At 36.7% G+C, this 19,635-nt stretch overlaps 1 long non-coding RNA gene across 1 annotated transcript in view; it reads left to right on the top strand.

The window, feature by feature from the left end:
* The window catches only part of LOC141373508 (uncharacterized), a 265,616-nt gene that overhangs the window by 52,375 nt on the left and 193,606 nt on the right, over positions 1-19,635 (top strand). Inside the window, exon 2 of the long non-coding RNA XR_012379573.1 lies at positions 7,187-7,298. This is a non-coding gene — a long non-coding RNA (uncharacterized lncRNA). The remainder of the gene's footprint in view (positions 1-7,186; positions 7,299-19,635) is intronic.

Here is a 19,635-nt window from a genome sequence, read left to right as displayed (position 1 = left end):
TTCTTTCTTTCTTTCTTTCTTTCTTTCTTTCTTTCTTTCTTTCTTTCCTCTTTTTGCTCTTGTAGAAACCAGCTAATAATATGTACCTCAAAGGTTTTTTAGAAGGATTAAACGAGACAATAAAATAAAGTGATTAGCATAATGCTCAGTAAAGTCTCAATAAATTTAGTTCTTAAGCTTTTGTAAGTTTAAGTGAGAATACTAAGGCTCAGAGTGGAAAAGAAACTCACTCAAGGTCATACAGGTAACAAGTAAAAGAATTAGGATTCAAAGCTGTGCCTCTCTCTAACTCAAAGACTGTTCTTTTCCACCACAGCTTGCTGTCTCAAATGAGTGAGATAAATTGAATCTTGATTAATAAATGAAACAGTGCATTTGCTTTTATCATTCTGCTGCTTTTGGAAAGGATTTTCAACCAGTTCTCTTGTGGGAAGGGCGGTGAGACCGACAGGACCTTATGTCTTAGTGATTGCTTCTCCATCTGGCATGATTGAGTAAGGATGCAAGACTTAGGAGGAAAATCATTTCACTCTCAGCTGTTGCCTTTCTTTCCTCCTAACTGGTGTTTTACAACATCTGCTTGCTGCTGTTTCTTTCACGCCCATGATTCTTAATCATTTTTTTCCAGTTTAAAATTACATTCTTCTCTAGGGGTGTCCTCCTCGCTCATTGCTAAATAATGCGGTACATGATGTCCCACGACGTTTTGCTTCTGTCCCTGGTGAGTGGACAAAGGCAGAGCAGATGTGGCACACTGTCCGACAGAGAGAGCAATAGCTCTCCAAAGCTGCTTCCATGGAAGGCCTGAATCATTCTGGTATGAAAGGGTAGCAACAATAAGGGCCATTAGGGCTTGGAACTGATTGCATGTCCATAGCCTGTGGAAGATTGAAGAACACAACAAATTGAGCTGCAGAGGGCCTTCTCAGTCTAAAAGTAGCCTTCTCAGACTAGATTTAGAGACTGGACAAAGAGAACAAGAAAGAAATATCCATTTATGTGGGCTAGTGGCATAAAAGAAGCAGCATTAAATGAAACTGCTGAAGATGGTTGTAATTTTCTCATTTTGTGAGTCCATTAGAACATAAACCCTATGAAAGATATTGAAAAAAATTATTGTGGGAGAGTGTGTGTGTGAGAAAGACAGACACAGACACAGACAGAGAGAAAACAAAATATCTCCTCCACCTTGGGTTTACTTATTTAATGTCTATATTGCTCGCTAGGCTACAAGTTACACAATGCAGAGACTGCTTGTAAAGGGCCTTGATTGTGGCTCTTTTTTCAGGCAGTAGCAAAATGCCTGTCACTGTCCCTGAAACACAGTCTTAGGTGCTCAAAAACCGTTTACTGAATGAATCAATCAATTGATGAATAAATGCATGAGGAAAAGGAAGGAGTGGGATTAAAGTGAAGGTGCTCATCTTTATGAAATCAGTAAACTCTTAGAGAGGAAAAGAGCCTTTAGCGGGTGGTTGTGGGTAAAAACTAGTGGTTTGCCCGATTCCACATACTCGAGACAGGCTTGTCTGTTTCAGAGAACTTTGGTGGCTGTGAAATAGCTAATGTGGAGAGGGAACAGAAGGGGTGTCCAAGTTTCACCAGTTATTCACATGAAGGAGGTAGCCGTCGGGGAAATGACGAATTCATTCCCAGACTCTGGACCTCTCATTCTCCCCCAGGCAGAAGGCAGAACAACCCTGACCCTGGTGCGTTGTTACGTTAAAACTGTATTCACAGGGCGCTGCAACTGTTTCCTGAGGCCTGTCTCTCCTATTAGACTTCACAGTTTTAGAAGAGATGAGACTACATTATTTAATTATCTTGGACTCTTACAGGCCTGTCAGATGATAAACATTCAATCCATGAATTAATGCATTGAATAAGTGGAGAAATGCAAAGAAACAAAGTGTAAATTGCTTTGTTTATTTTTGTCAAATGCATTTGTTTCTCAAAATATTTATTGAACAGAGGATTCTGGGGAGATGGCGTGGTAGGAAGCACCAGGAATCTGTCTTCCCACCTAGACAACAGTTATATTAGCAGAATCTATCTGATGTAACTATTTTGAAACTCTGGAGCATGTTCAAAGCCTTGGGACTTCTAGGGGAAGGCATGGTGGTAAGTGGTGGTTAATTCTGGTCAATTTCGGTTTTTAGGTTGGTATAGTACTCATCCCCCAAACCTAGCCCTGTGGCAGGTAGCTGTGTACACGTTCCTTGAGCAACTTGCAGGGGTCAGGGTAGGCAATAAGGACACTGTCCTTCAAACATCAGGGATCTGTGCTCTAATCACTAATTGCCAATTCTGATTGGAGACACAGAGGTGGGTAGTCATTGTTGCAACCTTCACTGCTAATTGTCATTATTTATAATAGCCAAAGGTAGAAACAACCCAAGTGTTCATCAGTGAATGAATAGGTAAACAAAATATGGTATATACATACAATGGAATATTGTTCAGCCTTAAAGAGGTAGCAGTACATTCTGAAATTTACTTTAGCGTGGGTGAAACCTGAGGACATCATTTTTAGTCAACTTAGTAAAAAGAAGAATACTGTATGATTCCACTTATATGAGGTCCCTAGAGTAGTGAAATTCATAGAGACAAAGTAGAATGGTGGTTGCCAGAGGCTTGAGGGAGAGGGAGATGAGAAAAAAATTGTTCAGTGGGTATAGAGTTTCAGTTTTACAAGATGAATTCTGGAGATGGATAGTGGTAATGGTTGTACAATAATATGAATATACTTAATGCCACTGAAGTACACATTTAAAAATGGTTAAGGTGGTAAATTTTAAGTTATATGTATGTTACCACAATTTTACAATTAAAAAAACAGAACAAAATTATTAAATGCACAGATACTTAAAATTTCATTATAACTATGTTTTATTAGGTTTATACTGAGCTCCACATTATATTTTGGAATCTTAGATTATATAAAATTATACTATTACATAGTATAATCTCATATCTATACATATGCTATACTCTATATACATATAGTCTTTGTTCCTTACATTAAGAGGAAATGATTACTGTTTCATTTTATAGATAAACAGAATAGGAAGAGTAAGTCACCAAAGATCATAATACTCAGAAAGTGTGGTTAGGATGTAAACTAGTTCTGTCCCTGAAATTCATTTACAAATAGAAATGAGTCTCTAGGATAAGCCAAGTTATTCAATTGCTACAAAATTAATCATTATATCCCCTTTCTTGCCCTAATTATGTGACCACTTCTACAAAACAAACAAACAAAAAAACAAACAAAAACAAGATTAAAAACAAAACAACAACAACAAAAAACCTCACCCCTAAGCAGAAGTGAGAGATAATAGGTAATATTAGTCAAAATAGTCAAAAATAGTAAAAAAAAATAGTGTCATCAGCTCCCCAAGAAAAGGCAACAAAACATTTGGGAAAACTATTACCATTCTCTATGAAAAAAATTGTACAAAACTTGCTTAGAGGGACTGACAGTTAATTACTGATCAAACTGCTATATTGACCCCCCTACTTTTGTACTTTGAGCAGTGTCAATTTATGAACATAAATTTCATGATATATCTACATTAAGACAAAATGTGTCATCTGGGAATATATTTTTCACCTTGTTCGAATTCAGATGTCATTGTGTTTATGCATTCTCTGTTATTGGCTATATTATTGGTGGCTTAGAGCTGAGCTGACATACATTGTTTTGGTCTTGCTGCCATGCTATATCAAGGTCCTATGACCCTAGCAATTTTAAAACCATACTAGAAAAATATTGGTGCTTGAAAACTAGTCTATTTGGACAAACAATATTTCCTTAAAAATAAATAATCAAGGCAAACTAAATGTCCTTTTCCCCTAAAAAAAAAAACAAAAACAAACAAACCTGTAAGGTCAAGGTCAGGTAATGCATTTTTGCCTCCAGTCAATTTATCAAAATTTATAGGCTGAAAACAGTAAATGGAACTTTTCCTATAGTTTTGGAATTTTAGGAGCTTAATAGGTAATATGTTTAGCCTTCACCTGAACACTTCACTCAGAAGATTTGGTTACTGAGCCATCTCCACCTCCTCTTCTCCCATCTTACCCACTCAACATGAGACCATTACACAAAGAAAAGAGTGAATGAAGAAGTGTATCCAAAGATTAAGCAACAAATGAGCAGAAAACAGAAGGGGAAACTGAGGTTAAGGGCAGAGGTGCTAGAGCTTGTCTGTGTGTTAGAATGGCTCAGTGTAGGATAAAATGCAGTGATGCAGAAAGAAGATGTGTGTGTGTGTGTATGTGTGTACCATTTCACGTCTACTAATTCAAATATCAATCTCATTCAGAAACACCCTCATTGACACAACCAGAATAATGTTTGAATCCATGTCTGGGCACCCTGTGGCCCAGTCCAGTTGACACGTAAAATTAACAATCATCAGTGATGGATGAAGGAGAGGATCTGACAAGATACAACTGCAAGGAAACACAGAGTACTAATGGACAGGATGTTTTCTTCTGACATATTTTCCACTTTCATAATTTCACCTTTAGTTATTATTTGAGTCCTTATTTTGCGATTATATCTTTAAATTCTAGACATTCTATATGATTCTTTCCTATTGTTATCCCATTTTCTGGTAAATAGCACCATTTTCTAGGGGAATTCTTCATCTTGTCCTTTATTTCCCAGAACATAATAATCACTTGTGTTTTGTGTGTGTTTGTAATTCTGTTTTCTGGATATACTATGGGCTTTTTCTTACATGGCACAGTAGGCTCTGAACTCCAATTTGTGTACCACCAGCTCCACGATCTCGTAAATGCTCTCTCCGCCACCACATTCAGTACTAGCAGTTGCCCCCTCCTTGGTCTTGACACCATAGTTCATATTATCTCTCCAATGCTTTTAAACATGAATTTTAATTTTTGTGTGATTTTTCTATTTGCTCTCACTGGGGGTTTTGGGCAGGCCAACCTTAGTTTGTTCCTGCCAGAAACGGAGTCTCCTCCGTATCATTTCATGAACTGATTCGTCTGCATTATAGTCCTAGCCAAATGTGATTTTAAATCTTCCATTTCAAAACATGAAGCAAAAATAAAATATTTTAAAAAAAGGAAGAATAAATTTGCAAAAACAGTATTTTTTACTGTCCTAATGTTAACTCTTTATCTAATTAGAGAACTCTCACTTTGCATGGTCTTATACAAATTTAGCTCTTTTCTCCTAGAATCTAAAACCTGACTTTTGACAAAGCCATCACATTTCTTAAATCATTATAAAACTGGCAATACAGAGTGAGTTTTAAACAAAACTACAGTAAAATGGTAAAGTCGGCTCTAAGTTGTCATACTGAATGAAAATCTATAAATATTACTTGTTAGGTAGCCAAGATAGAAGGGGAAATTATGGAAACCAGATGTCTAATTAATGTTATCTATAAATTCAGTGTAACATCATTATCTTTACTGTCTATGGATTGCCCACGTCGCTTTGATTTAAATGCCAATTTCAAGAAAACAAATGTGAATTTATTTACTCAGTCACTTTGCTAATCTGTATGTGACAATTAAATATTCAGAAAGTAAATGGATTTGTTTGCAGACACACAGACACACACACACACACGCACACACACACACACACACACACACATATTCACAAGAAATGTTTCCAAAGTAAAAGGTGTTATGAATCCCAAATATTTTTTTTAATGGACCACACTGTTAGCCTAATTGTATTGTCCACTTTTTAACTGCTAAATTTGTAGCCTGAGAGATGAGGATACCCTGCCTATGGCAGCTCTTGTGGCCATGCACCAGCAGCAATCAATGAATAATTACAGATATCATTAGGATTCACAACTGACTCTGAATTTTTTATATATGCAAATATTTTCAGAGGCTATACATTAAATGTTCTTATATCTGTCATCTAATCACACTGTGGCACACTTTATTTTCCAAAAAAGTTTGCAGAAACATTTTCCCTCCCCCATTATTTTTTTTCATTTAATTTGATTTTATTATGTTATGTTAGTCCCCATCATTAGGTTTTGATGTAGTGTTCCATGAGTCATTGTTTTCGAATAACACCCAGTGCTCCATGGAGGGGGAGACGAACCATGAGAGACTATGGACCCCTATTACTTCTGTAATGTGACCTTAAAACTCCCCCATCATTGAGAAGTGAAGTTTCTAACTTTGTTCCCTAGAATCTAAGTGTTTTGACCAATAGAATAAGGGAAAAGTGATGCTGCGGTGTTTGTACTGATAGCCCTTAACTGGCCTAGAAGCTTCTGTTTCTTGCCTTTTGAAAACCAGCAGCATAGCTGTGAGAAGCTCCCAAGCCACATGGAGAGGCTCTGTGTGGGTGCTCTGTTGTTGGTTGCTCCTGAGTTCCAGTCCATGACCATGAGCTTGAGCTGTGAGCCATCCATGTTATATGTGCTGCACAGCAAACCTTCAGCTCCAATCACATAACAGATCTCAGTTGAACACAGTAACCAATAGAAACATGAAAGAGAATAGTACTTTAAAAAAAAAAATCGAGACATTACATTTTGGATATTTTTTGTTCTGCAGCAACAGATTGTTCAAACCCACAGGCTAAACAGAAATAATTAATGTCCTTGAAGAAACATTCTGTTGTGATCTAAGAGTACACATCCTAAATACTTCCTCTGCCTACTTACACCTCTACTCTGAGAATGTTAGAGCTGGAAAACCATCACTGTATTCCACCTTGTTTACAGATGAGGAAGCTGAGGATTTTACAGGGAAAAAAAGTGACTTAAATAACTTGCCCAGGATGTTACAAGCGGAGTACCAGAAGTTTGGTATCGGTTTCGATCTTCTGCCTCCAGTCCTAGTCCCAGCATGTGAATGTGGTTCCCTCCCGACTACGTGCACAGTGAATTAGCCCCAGACCTTATTGCTACCATCAAATTGTTTTAATCTCTTTCTTCTGCTGCTTTCTTTTTCTTCCTTTCTCCCTCCTTTCTTGCTCACTCTCTTTCTCTCTTGGTCTGTTTGTTTGTATTTGGTTTCTGTTTTATTATAACATAAGGCTGTTTCCTCCTCCCCTTGAGTGTGGGCTGGACTTTTACTGACTCATTTCGAATGAATAGATAAGACATAACTGACACCCTAGATGAGAATATAAAGAGGTACTGTGATATCTGTCTTGATTATTCTCTTTCAGATCACTGGGGCAGGGAAAACCAGCTTCCATGCCTTGAGAACACTAAGGCAGAACTGAGGAGAGACATATATAACAAGAGATGGAGAACTCCCCTGACCCAGTTAGCAGCCAGGTGAGTAAACCCTCTAGGAAGTAGATTTGTAATCAGTCAAGCCCAGCAATTTTTCTGAAACCTTTTGAGAGACCCTAGGCCAGAAATTCTCATCTAAACCACTCTCAAGTCCCTGATCCCAAGAAACTGTGACATAATAAATATTTATTGTCTTAAGGCACTATATTTTGAGCTAATCTGTTATGTAGCAATAGATAGCTAAGTAAGATTTCACATGTTTTTATGGTTAAGAAAAACAACAAAACAGGAGGTTGAGAAGAACATTTATCTTTTTGCATGTGTATTTGTTTATTACTTGTTCAGCAAGTGAAATGAATTCTAAGGAAACTAAATGTGACCTTTTATATGTTTTTCCATATGGCTTATTCATCTGGACCAAAACGTCTATCTAGCCATTATATTATAGCTATTTACGTAGTCCTCCATAAATACTGTTCATGTGCCTACTATACACATTGCATTATCTCAACTCTATTTCTGTCTGTGAATTTTTATCATTTGAATCCCTAAAGCAAAGACAACATAGCTGGTAAGTACATTTTGGAACCCTGCTCCCCAGTAGATCGGATCTAGAAATAATTATAATTTTATACTCACTGTATCATAGTCCAGTTGCCGGACGTTCTGATTTTTTTAATCACCTTTTTTCTTTTTTTTCCCAACTGTTCCCATTGTATTGTTTCATACCGTTGAATCTGGAGTTTGATCCTTATGATGGAGTTCCCTCCCTCACTTGCTCACCTAATTATATGCAGTCTATTTCCTTATACCCCCATATGTGGGCCCATGTATACAACAACGTGAGTGAGTTTCCTGGTATCATGACATAGTAAAATAAGCTTGCTTTGAAGTGGAGATGAGGACCAAAAGGTCTTAAACATGGACTATTTCCTTAAAAGGCAAACTTAGAAGAAATACTTTAGGATCTCTATTTTTAATTATTATTATTACTGTCATCAATAGTAGTAGTTCTTAAAGAAATTTCTCTGACCATCTTGATGTGGGAGTGGTGAAGGCAGTTGTGAAAGGGAGGCAGCATGATAAAATGAGTGGGTGGGAATTCTCTCAAGGCTGTTATTCAGAGGTAACTGGCCATAACCAATCAAGTGAGAGTACAAGAGAAAGAGGCACATGGGAGGGAGGAGTGGAAACTGACATTTGGGAAGCGTTTGCTGAGTGTGAGCCACTCTGAAAGTCTACATTATTTCAAGATTTCCTCATAAGAATCTGAGAAAGATAAAATTATCCCAACTTTACAAATGAGAAAGGAGAATATTAGAAAACAATGTCCGGGTGACACTTACTAGTTCCTACAACTAATAACTGAATCTGAAACCACAGTTTATTCTCAGTGTTTTCCTCATCTAAATGTAGCCTGATGAGGAGTCCAGAAACCAGGTCACAGGAGGACTAGCTAAGGGTAGTGGAAATGTTTAACGCAGAAAAGAGAAGATTTGGTGCAGGCAAAATATCTTCAGGTATTTGAATGATCATCATATGCAACATAAAATAGATGCAATTAATTCTCACAATATGAGGTATTGTTCTAAGCTACCTAAATGATAATTTGGTAAGGAGATGGAAAAATGAATTTCTTAGGAAGAAGAGATTAGACTAGAAATATGTAGTGGCTCATTCCAACCATGAAAGTTTCCATTCTTGAGCACTACCAGCCTAGTAACTTTATATAGGTCATAGCTTCCCAGTTTATCCAGAGCTTAGATTCATGCAAAGTAATCTGTTTACCAAAGAAGAAACACAGAGATGGTGATTGTATTTTCTGTGCACTCCTCGCTGTACAAGTCTGTCCAAATGTTATTAATTTTCTCCCACCAGAAGTCTTTACCAGTAGTTAACTTTGGTTCTTTAATTATTCCATGTCTGTATCTCATCTTCCTATTTCTTTATGTACTACATCGGAGATATAAATCTTATGTTCATTCATTCCTTCACTCAGTAATTTTTTTTTTTAGTCAGCCTGTTCATAACACTTTTATAGAAGGCTTTATAAACTAATACACAGATGAGAGATATTCTTTGACCTTAAGGAACTCTCTGCCTAGAAAAGGAGAGAGGCAAGTTAACAAAAAATTGCAGTGCAGCATGGTAAATTCTATGATTGGTAGAAGTTAAAGTGAGAAAAAGAGCAGAGACACCTAATTGGAACTAGTATCATCAGGAAAGGCTTCAGGAGGAATTGGGACCCAAGCTGAATCACAATAGGGTCATGGAAAGGCAAAGAGGCAGAGGGTAGACCTTTCTTAAAAAGGCATTTAAGTGGTGAAAGGAGTACGCATGTGGTAGTGACCTAAGGTCTACTCTGCTTTTTTTCCTGCTGTATATTTGAGATGTTTCTGAGGTGGGGAGGTTGGGAGTAAGTCTTTGTTCAGTGATATTGGCCCCTGCCCTCAGCAGAAATCTGTCAATATTTGCAGACATTTCATGACTGGGGCAAGGGGACTTTTGGAATTTAGTGAGTAGAGGCCAAGGATGCTGCTAAACATCCTAAAATACACAGGAACAGGCCCTCACAAAGAACAACGTGGCCCCAAGATATTTATAGCAGCAAGAGGCAGAAATTATGCCTTAGGTGCATAAAAAAAGTTTGAAACCAACCTCTACTTTATTTTTTTTTCATTTTTTATTTTTTTCACCTCTACTTTAAATAAAAGTTATCTTTCAGGCTTTAAAGTGAGAGAGTAACTGGTCTGATCCTCCTCTCTCGTGTCTTCCCTCAGGCCATTCAGAGCTCTGCTATGAAAACAATAGGCATGAGTATGGCTTTGCAGAGCTTGCTACTTTTATAAACTGCCCTGGGTTTGCTCTGACCTTTCTGCATGGGAGACAACCTTGCATTCCTAATTCTCTTGGATTCTTCTTTTAATCTAGGGAAATGTGTTTCTTGATTAAGTGCAAGATCGGGTGTATCTTCTTCCTAAATTAATGGTTCTTTTGACCAGAGTGCTCACTCATTTGTTAATGCTCCAAAAGGAAATGTGCATTCCTCAGACTCCATAAATCATATAAACAGAATTTTATGGAGATAAATCATTACTTATCTGCAGTATTTTTAGTTTGTACTGCAAATATGTATCTGTGGATGTACCCAGGACTTTGGTAACTCTGTCATTTCTTCAGGGTCTCCTTCCTTCATGGCTCCTCCTTTACCCTAACTAGGATTATCAATTGTTCATGCAAGTATCATGATTTAGAATATCAACATCTTTTAAAAAACATATCCAATATATTACAACTGTAAAGGCCTAACTCAAGGCTTGCATTTTGTGAGTCCTTCCAACTTGATTAAAGTTCACATTAGCCTTTCACATTTAATTTATCTAGAAATTAAAAGGAATTATTATTTTATTCTCTCTTGTCATCATAGCACAAAATTACATTTGCCACGCAATTAGTGTGTGTTTGTATATGTATGCAAGCACGTAAATACCTATGTGTACATATTACATTATCTCATTTGGTTCTTATGTGTTTTTTTATTGTCATAGAATTTTGAGTCTCTAGTTGATGAAAATAAAAATAAAAGATAAAATAAAAAATGTCAAACATGCATTATAAAAGAATGTACTTTGATTCCAGAAGTAACTGTAGATTTAACTAGTATATTTGCTATTATAACTAGCACATTTGCTATTAGTATAAATTCAAGCCTTTCTCATGAGAGTCTAATAAAGCGTTGTAATTATGCTTTAACTCCTGCCAACTTGGGCCATGTTCTGAGGTTCTATTTGTACTCAGCAGGAAGTGGTATGAAATTGACTAGTGAAGTTGTGATACTATGATTTCTAATGGGAAATGTACATTTGATCTTTGTCCCAATTCTGGCACAGAACTCCTAAAACCCTTGGAATTTCCTAAATTGATGATAACCATACAGGTGTCTTTGTTAGGTTAATGAGGTGACTTTGGAATCCACCTAAGGAAGGAGGCCGATTTCCAGGAGTGATGATTAGAGGGTTGGAACTTTCAGTTCCACCCTGACCTCAGGGATGGGTTGAAGGTGTAGAGGTTGAGTTCAGTCATCAGTGGCCAATGATTTAATCAATCATGTAATGAAGCCTTAATAAAAACCCAAAGGATAAGGTTTGCTAAGCTTCTGAGTTGGTGAACACATGGAGATACAGGGAAAGTGGCGTGCATAGAGAGGGTAAGGAAGCTCCAAGCCCTTTCCCCATACCTTGTCCCATGTATCTGTTCCATCTGGCTGTTTCTGAGTTATAACCTTTTTAGAATAAATTAGTAATCTAGTAAATGAAATATTTCTTTCAATTCTGTGAGTGGCTCTAGAAAATTATCAAAGCCAAGGAGGGGGGCTCCTTAGAGCTTCCAGTCTGTAGCCAAATAGTGATAACCTGAACTTGCAATTGTCATCTGAATTGGAGGGCAGTCTGTGGAACTAAGCCCTTGCCCTGTGGGATCTGAGGCTGTCTCTGGGTAGATAGTGACAGAATTGAGTTGAATTATAGGACACCCAGCTAGTGTCAGAGAATTGCTTGGTGGTGTGGGGAAAACTCCTTCACACATAATTTGAACCCGAATTATTAGAGGTCAGCCTTGGTCTCCAGAGTGATGAGCACAACACCAGTGCCCTGCATTTGTCAAAGCTTGGTTAGTCCATCAGAGGAACTGGCTGAGTGCTTGAGAACAGATCACAGTCTTAATGAAGTAAATGCTACAGTTGAGGAAATGAAGTGATTAAAACAGGGGAAAAAGGAGCAAGCATTTCTGGGGCATGTTATGGATGCTTACATATGTATATCTTATTTAATAGTCACAAAAGCCCTTTGAAATCATCTTCACTGTCAAAGATGAGAGAAACTAAACTTTGAAGAGCAGATGTTTACTCAGCTAGTAAGGGCAGAGCTTGAATTCAAACCCAGATTTAGTTGGCTTTGATCCCTATCCTCTCCTAATTGTTGTAGGGCTTTGGGCAACCATGAATCTTTTAGAATTTGTGTTTGGGAATGAGGACAAGAGAATCATGAGCTGAGAAAAAATGGCCATGGATCTGCACTAATGTCTGAGAATATGAGGTATCTGCAACCATTACCACAATCAGTCTTGTAGAACATTTTGATTATCACTAAAAGAAGCACCCCACCCATTAGCAATCATTCTCTATTTTCTCCCAACACTCCAACCAAAGGCAACCATTTAATGTATTTTCTGCCTCTATTGATTTCTATATTCTGGACATTTCCTTCAAGTGGAATCATGATATGAGGGCTTTTGTGACTAGCTTCTTTCATTTGGCATGTTTTCAAGTTCATCCATGTTATATAGCATGTGTCAGTACTTCATTCCATTATATAGGTAAATGATATTCCATTGTATGAATATAACACATTAGTTGAGATTTATCCATTCATCAGTTGACAATATTTGGATTATGTCTGCTTTTTGACTATTATGAATAATACTATTATGAACATTTGTTTACAAGGTTTTTGTGTGTATGTGAAAGTATCGTTTCAGTTCTCTTGGGCATATAACAAAGACTGGAACTGCTGATTTACATGGTAACTCTGTTTAATTTTTTGAGGAACTGGCAGACTATTTTCCAGTGCAGCTGCACCATTTTACATTCTACTAGTGGTATGTGAAGTTTCCAGTTTTTCCACACTCTCGCCAAAACTTGAACATAGCCATTCTGTGCGTGTGCAGTATTATCTCATTATGGTTTTGACTTACATTTCCCTAATGGCAAAGTCTAGCCTCTTTTCACATACTTATTGGGCATCTAACTTCTTTAGATTATGGGTTACTTTTATTTATTTATTTATTTATTTATTTATTTATTTATTTATTTATTTTTTAAAGATTTTATTTATTTATTTGACAAGAGAGACATAGCGAGAGAGGGAACACAAGCAGGGGGAGTGGGAGAGGGAGAAGCAGGCTTCCCGTGGAGCAGGGAGCCTGATGCGGGGCTTAATCCCAGGACCCTGAGATCATGACCTGAGCTGAAGGCAGATGCTTAACGACTGAGCCACTCAGCCTTGAGATTATAGCTTACTTTTAAAGTTTATATTTAACAGTATACATAAAGAACTGCTTCATGTGTATCTGCTGCATAGTAGCCTAATTTTTAGTATAGTAGCCTAATTTTAGCCTATTTTTTCCTGTTTTCTTAACTATGATATTTCTCTTCAAGAATCACTGTAGATCTTCAAGAGTCTTTTAAGTCTTTATAGTTAATAATTTATCAGAAATTACTTAACTTTCAGTAGCATGGGCTTGCACTTAAGCTCTCTTTAATGTGCTTTAATTTTAAGGTCTGTTAACTGTATAACATAAACAGTAATTAAAGATGGACACCAGTATTATCTGAACACATCTACATGCAGTTAGAAAATTGTTATTTAGTGAAATTTTACATGACCTTTGTACAGGTTGAGATAAAACAGTAGCAGTTATTACCTACATCAGTTGCAGTAACATTTTGCACAGAAATAATTTGAAAACTTCAGCTCATCCCTTTTAAAACCTTCCAGAGAATGGATACACCTAACATAATAATAATGGTGATCCTTATTTATTGTTCATTCAGTATGTACCTAATATAATGCTAAACCCTTTACTTCAGCTTTTACAAGTTAATATTTATAAAGAACCTATAAGGTAGATATTATTATCCTAATTTTATAGTTGATGGAATTGAGATTCAGAGAGGTTAATTTACTCTTTAATGCCACACAAACCTTAAATATTATGTGTCCCCATTCTGCAATGTCTTCCTTTCTTCTGACAATCCAAATTAAGTATTTTAGCACACCCCAAATTCAATATCTTTCATATAGACTTCCTTAACAGTTTAATCCACAGAATCATAAAACTTATTCATTCAATAAAAGCTTCTTTGAGGCTTTTATTAGGTACCCGATGCCACTTATATGCTGTGGACAAGAAAGTGAATAAAACATTATGACTGCCATGCTACTATAAGAGATAAACTTGCAAGAAGTGTGAAAATGGAGAAATTGTGTTGCTAGCAGAATAAAGTGGAGGGTCATTTTAAGCTTCAGGAAAGCAAGAATCTATGCCTGTTTTATTTTGCCTTCTGTCACTCATGCCTACCCAGGGCTTAGCAGAGTGTGGATACAATAAACTCATACTGATTTGAATTAAATATAAAAAAAAAAAATTCTCAGCGGTATTAGAAGGGGTTGATGCTGATGAATTTGCATTCAGTATCAAAGAATAGATTTGGTGCCATGAAAGGCAAAAATAGGGAAGGACACTCCACCAAAGGGGGACCAAAAAAAGGCAGAGCCTCAGAGGAGTGAGTGTGTGATCTTTTGCCCTTCTGATTGGCTGCAGCAGAAAACTCTTTGGACCAACCAGCCAGAGATGAGGCTGCCAAAGGTGTCTGCTGGGGTCCGTTCAGGAAGGGTCTTGTGTGTCAATTTTGGGGGTTTGGGTTTTGTCCTAAAAGCAGTGGGGGAATTGCTGAAGTGTTTTAAGCAGAAAACTGTGAAAGATGGTGTCTATGATTTAACAAATCATCCCAGCAATCCTGTGGAAGACAGATTAAAATGGAAACACAGTTCAGGGAAACAATGGTAATTATTTTAGCTCTGCTGCTATAATAAAATACCATGAATAGGGTGGCTTAAACAATAGACTTTTTTCTCAGAGTTTGGGTGGCTGAGAAGTCTAAAATCAAAGTGATGGCAGATTTCGTTTTTAGGTGAGGGCCCTCTTCCTGGCTGGCAGATGGTCACCTTCTTGCTATGTCCATTTGAGGAAACTGGTGTTTCTTCCTCCTCTTAGAGCACTAATCTCATCATGGAACTTCGCCTTCATGACCTCATTTAAAACTAATTACCTCCTCAAAGCCTTACCTCCTGCTACCATCACTTTGGGGGTTGGGGCTTCAACATATGAATTGTGTGGATAACACATTCAGTCCATCACAGGAATTTTTTACACTACTCTAGAAAATTCATAAAGGCCCAAATACATAAGATGAATTAAAGAATGATAAAGGCCACATAGACTTAAGAGAAGTGGGTGACTGACCAGATGTAAGTTTTTGTAAGGTTTCTAGCTAACTTGTTAATGTGACTAACATTTACCTAGGTAGATCATAATAAGGAATTAAATATTTCATTTTTTGTTTTTGTGTTTGGGGGTAAGGATTCATGTGAAGACGATGAGCTTAGCTTACTTAGAGTTTAAGAATGCTGTGAGACATAGAGTTATAGACATGCAATTGAACTTTCTGTTTTTCTAATCAATGAACAGATATGTATCTTAGACTTAAAGTTTTACTCTGAATCAGACATTTTTTTTTCTCAGAATATTCATTTTATTGTATATATTGAGTTCTGAAATAGGGTGAAAATTTCTCAAGGGAAAGACTTAAGATCATTTTTTATGGTCTTTATAGTACAGATAGAAATCAATATATCTTTAGAAATGCCTGCTGAAGTAGAGAAGTCTGAGCTTCTTTAAAGTAAATAATACTATGATATTGGTCACATTTGTGCAATGCTTTGTGGTTACAAAACGCCCTCAACATTTATTATCACATTGGGAATTCAGTTTTTGCAACAATCTCATGTGTTAGGTGGACCAGGTATTATTCCCTATTCCAAGAGAAAAAATATATATGAATTTATATAAATTCATATATATATAAATGGGCATTGCAAATTTAAGGGTTTTATGCCCTATTTAAGAAGCAGAACAAAACCTTAAGGCCATGTCTTCTGCTTCCTGTTTATGTATTATTTCCTTTATCAGCTTTTGCCTCACTAAGATTCCTGTTCTTTTACCCCATCCAAATGTTTTTTCTCTCATCTATTGCCATTTCAAGTTCTGTTGATTTTAATTTATTAAATAAGCTTGGACCTAAGGTAATATTCAAATCCATAAGGACAAATCTTCTGATTTTGAATAACTTACATAAAACATTATAAAAATTTGTTGTTGTTGTTTTAATAAAGGTGAGACAGAAACTTTGTTTCTTGAGGGAGTTAGGAACATATTATGTCATCTGTCTAGGAGATCTGTACCTCTGCTAAATGGAAGAAGGAGAGAAACTGTGATAATTACAGACATTAGATTGATTTTTTTATTTGTCAACAGACTAAAAATGAGCTTATTTTCCCAAACTTCATCGAATTTGAATGCTTTGCCCTTTTATATTATTAAATTGATCATCCACAACTTGTCAAAAGTTACACTATTTTCATGTGCTTATTGAAGATTGTATGTCTTCAGTTGAAATTTTCCAATTGATGTCCTGGCCTGTTTGTCTGTGGGTACAAACCATTCTCTGATGTGTACAAGCATTTCATATATTTTTGGAGCAACACTTTCATAATCAAAATGTTTATTCCTTGTTTTTTTGTCTTTTTAAATTTTGTTTCTATTTTGGACACATGCAGATTTTGTATTTTCCTTGATGTATTTTGGCTTTGATGATGTACTTTTAAAAACCTGTACCAACCCTATAATTATAAAAATGTTTATGTAAAGTATTTGTAATACCTTTTAACTTCATTTTACATTGTTGTAAAAAATGAGCAATCCAACTTAATTTATTTTTTAAATAAGTCTCTTTTATCAAACCCAATTACTGAATATATTTTTACCACCCCACTTTATAATTCCATCCAAGAAACTGATTTTTATTTTTATTTGAGCTTCCCTGATTTTCACTTCCTGAAGATCTCTTCCTTCATTTCTTGGTAATTATAAATAGAACAGTGGGGAAATCCAACAATGGACACAAATTGAATAAGGAAAGTCTTAGAAGCAATATCCAGCCTTTCCCAGACTGTATCTAGAATAAAGACTCATAAGCATGATAAATAAGAATAATCATTTTTTTTTTTTTTTTCTGGGCAACTTCTGTCATTTTACAGTTAGATACACTAAGGCCCATAGGGACAAAGTGACTTGACCAAGGCTAGTTAAAGTAATGCAGCTGATATCATGGCAACTATTGGAATAACTTTATTTTATTACAATATTTATTATGTTAGAATCTTGTAATTCCATCTACTAGATTGAGCTCACCCAGCTCTCAACTCTCCATGTATTCCCTCAGCAACCTTCACAAGTATGACAATTTGGCAGAGTAGTGATAATCTCCATTGAGCTAGGAAAGCACGTCTCTCTGTTCATCTTGTTCCTCATTTTAAACTTCATTTGTTTTTATAGGTCAGGTAGTCAGCATTATATTCCTTTAATTACACAGCCATCGCCATTTGCAAGTTCTTCACATCCAGCTAATAAAATATTGTTTTACAAATGAATAAAGTATATTCATGTAAATTAATGCTCAACATTTTTCATTTTCTCTACAGTCTTTGCTTCCTGCCTTACATTTTCATGGGTTTATCCATTTTCCATTTTTTTGTGAGGCAATTTTTAATTTTGTTTTAAAATATCTATTTTGTTATTCTCTAAGCTATCTTGATTTGATGATAATTTTTATATCCTTAATTTATATAACACATTTTTTAATACTATCTCATCCATTTAGGAATATGGTACACATGAAAACTTGCTAGAATAATAGCAGACTGTGGACTGCGTGATAAGACACTTAGATTGTTGACCAGTTCTTACCAAAGTGAACAAGTGAATAATTGTGACCTCATGGAGAGGTCTAGTTGTTGCCTAATGGTCTGAACTTTAGCAAATATTTCCTTCAGAAACTTGGGTGAAGACATTCTTGAAGTTATTTATTTTCCCTAAGTCAGCATTAGCTAGCCACTTCAAAGTTGCCTTTATACCTATGATGAAATTTAATTGATCTATGATTATAAGACCCATCATTTGTTCATGCATGATTAGGAATGAAGAAAAATTTTGTTAATTTAACCATAACTCAGTGCCTCAAAAATATTCTACACAAGCCTCCTATTGCTTTGAAATTTCTTCAATCTGTTTTAGGGGATTGGCAATTCTGTCTACAGTTAGCTGCGCTGTTTGTTGTATGATAGGTTATTCTTTTCATGTATCTCAGAAATAAAATTTAATTCTCTTTCATTTACTTATGGGTATGGTCTTTTCTTAGGTTCTGCATAGTACTTGATGGTTTCTTTACAACAAAATGTGGAATTGCTCTTATTCCTCCAAAAACAAACAGTTGCTCCACTATATCAAATGCTTGTTTCTGAACTCTCCTGCATATCAGAGACATTTCAAGAATGACTCATAGTGTAATCTTCATGATGCCATTTTAAATAGCAATTAAACTCAACACATGCATTAACAACGAAGCATATCAAATGATTGCACGGAAAAACAAAATAAGAATGACCGAGTCTATATATGTCTGTATATGCAGGCACTGACAACTACTTCACAACTCCTGATTGGCTGACAAAGACACTTCGACACTCTTGATAATGAGATAAAAATACTTTTATGTATGGTACTTCTGAGAGAATCATGCATCTTAAAATCAGTGAAATAGAGTATATCGTATTTTCTTCTAGCCCACTGCCATATTCAGAATTTACTCTTTCCACTTAAAAAATTCAGTCCGTCAAAAGGAGAAAACAAAACAAAAGGCGGGGGGACAAAACAGAATCAAAAAGAAGATTCTGTTTGTGCTGTGTTTGGTCAAAGAGTATATTTGTATAAAGTGCAGGAATGTCAGTTGCTAATGACACAAAATGGTGACACAGTTGACACAAGAAGACCACCTAGCAACTATCCATAGACAAAACACCATTGTGAAAACCCCGGAACATGGAGGTGTAGCTGAAGCACCCCTATGGACCACAGAAACCAAGAAGGACCACCTTAGAACGATGGGGGAATGGCTACATGATACCTCATTGCTTCCCTACCAGTCTGGCGCAGACCTGCACTGAGAGGGTGTCCCTGGTCCTATGGTATCTCCAGTGGGAAAAGAGAGCCCGAGGTGGACATACAGTTCCCCCAGTGTTGTAGGAAGCTTCTTGGGAGGCGCACTCAGGCCTTGCCTTATGGGGATCACTGGGGGAATCTCCAGTAGGGCTGAACCACTGCGGGGGATTGCAAATAGAGGTGGGGGGGCAGGGGTTACAGTGCACAGATATTGGCAGACAGCATTACTGCTCACTGTGTCCCCTGAGCAGAGATCACAGCCAGCAGCTCTGCCTATCTCTAGAGCCAGTGTAGTGGCCTTGTTTGGCCAGGGAGCTCACTTGGCAGTTATGCCTGATTTGGATCCACAGTCAATGGGCCACACCAGCTGGAGCCCATTCTACTACCCTACCTGGACAAGGAAGCAGATTTTCAGGCCCATCAAACTCCTCAGCATAGCTTTTACTCCTGTCCATTCAGGAAGCCTTGCCAGAGAACCCCGCAG

This window comes from Callorhinus ursinus, unplaced genomic scaffold, assembly GCF_003265705.2.
Source record: "Callorhinus ursinus isolate GAN/ISIS: 27379988/994484 unplaced genomic scaffold, GSC_fseal_2.0 scaffold10, whole genome shotgun sequence".
Classification (NCBI taxonomy): domain Eukaryota; kingdom Metazoa; phylum Chordata; class Mammalia; order Carnivora; family Otariidae; genus Callorhinus; species Callorhinus ursinus.
This window is presented reverse-complemented; position numbering and strand designations above follow the sequence as displayed.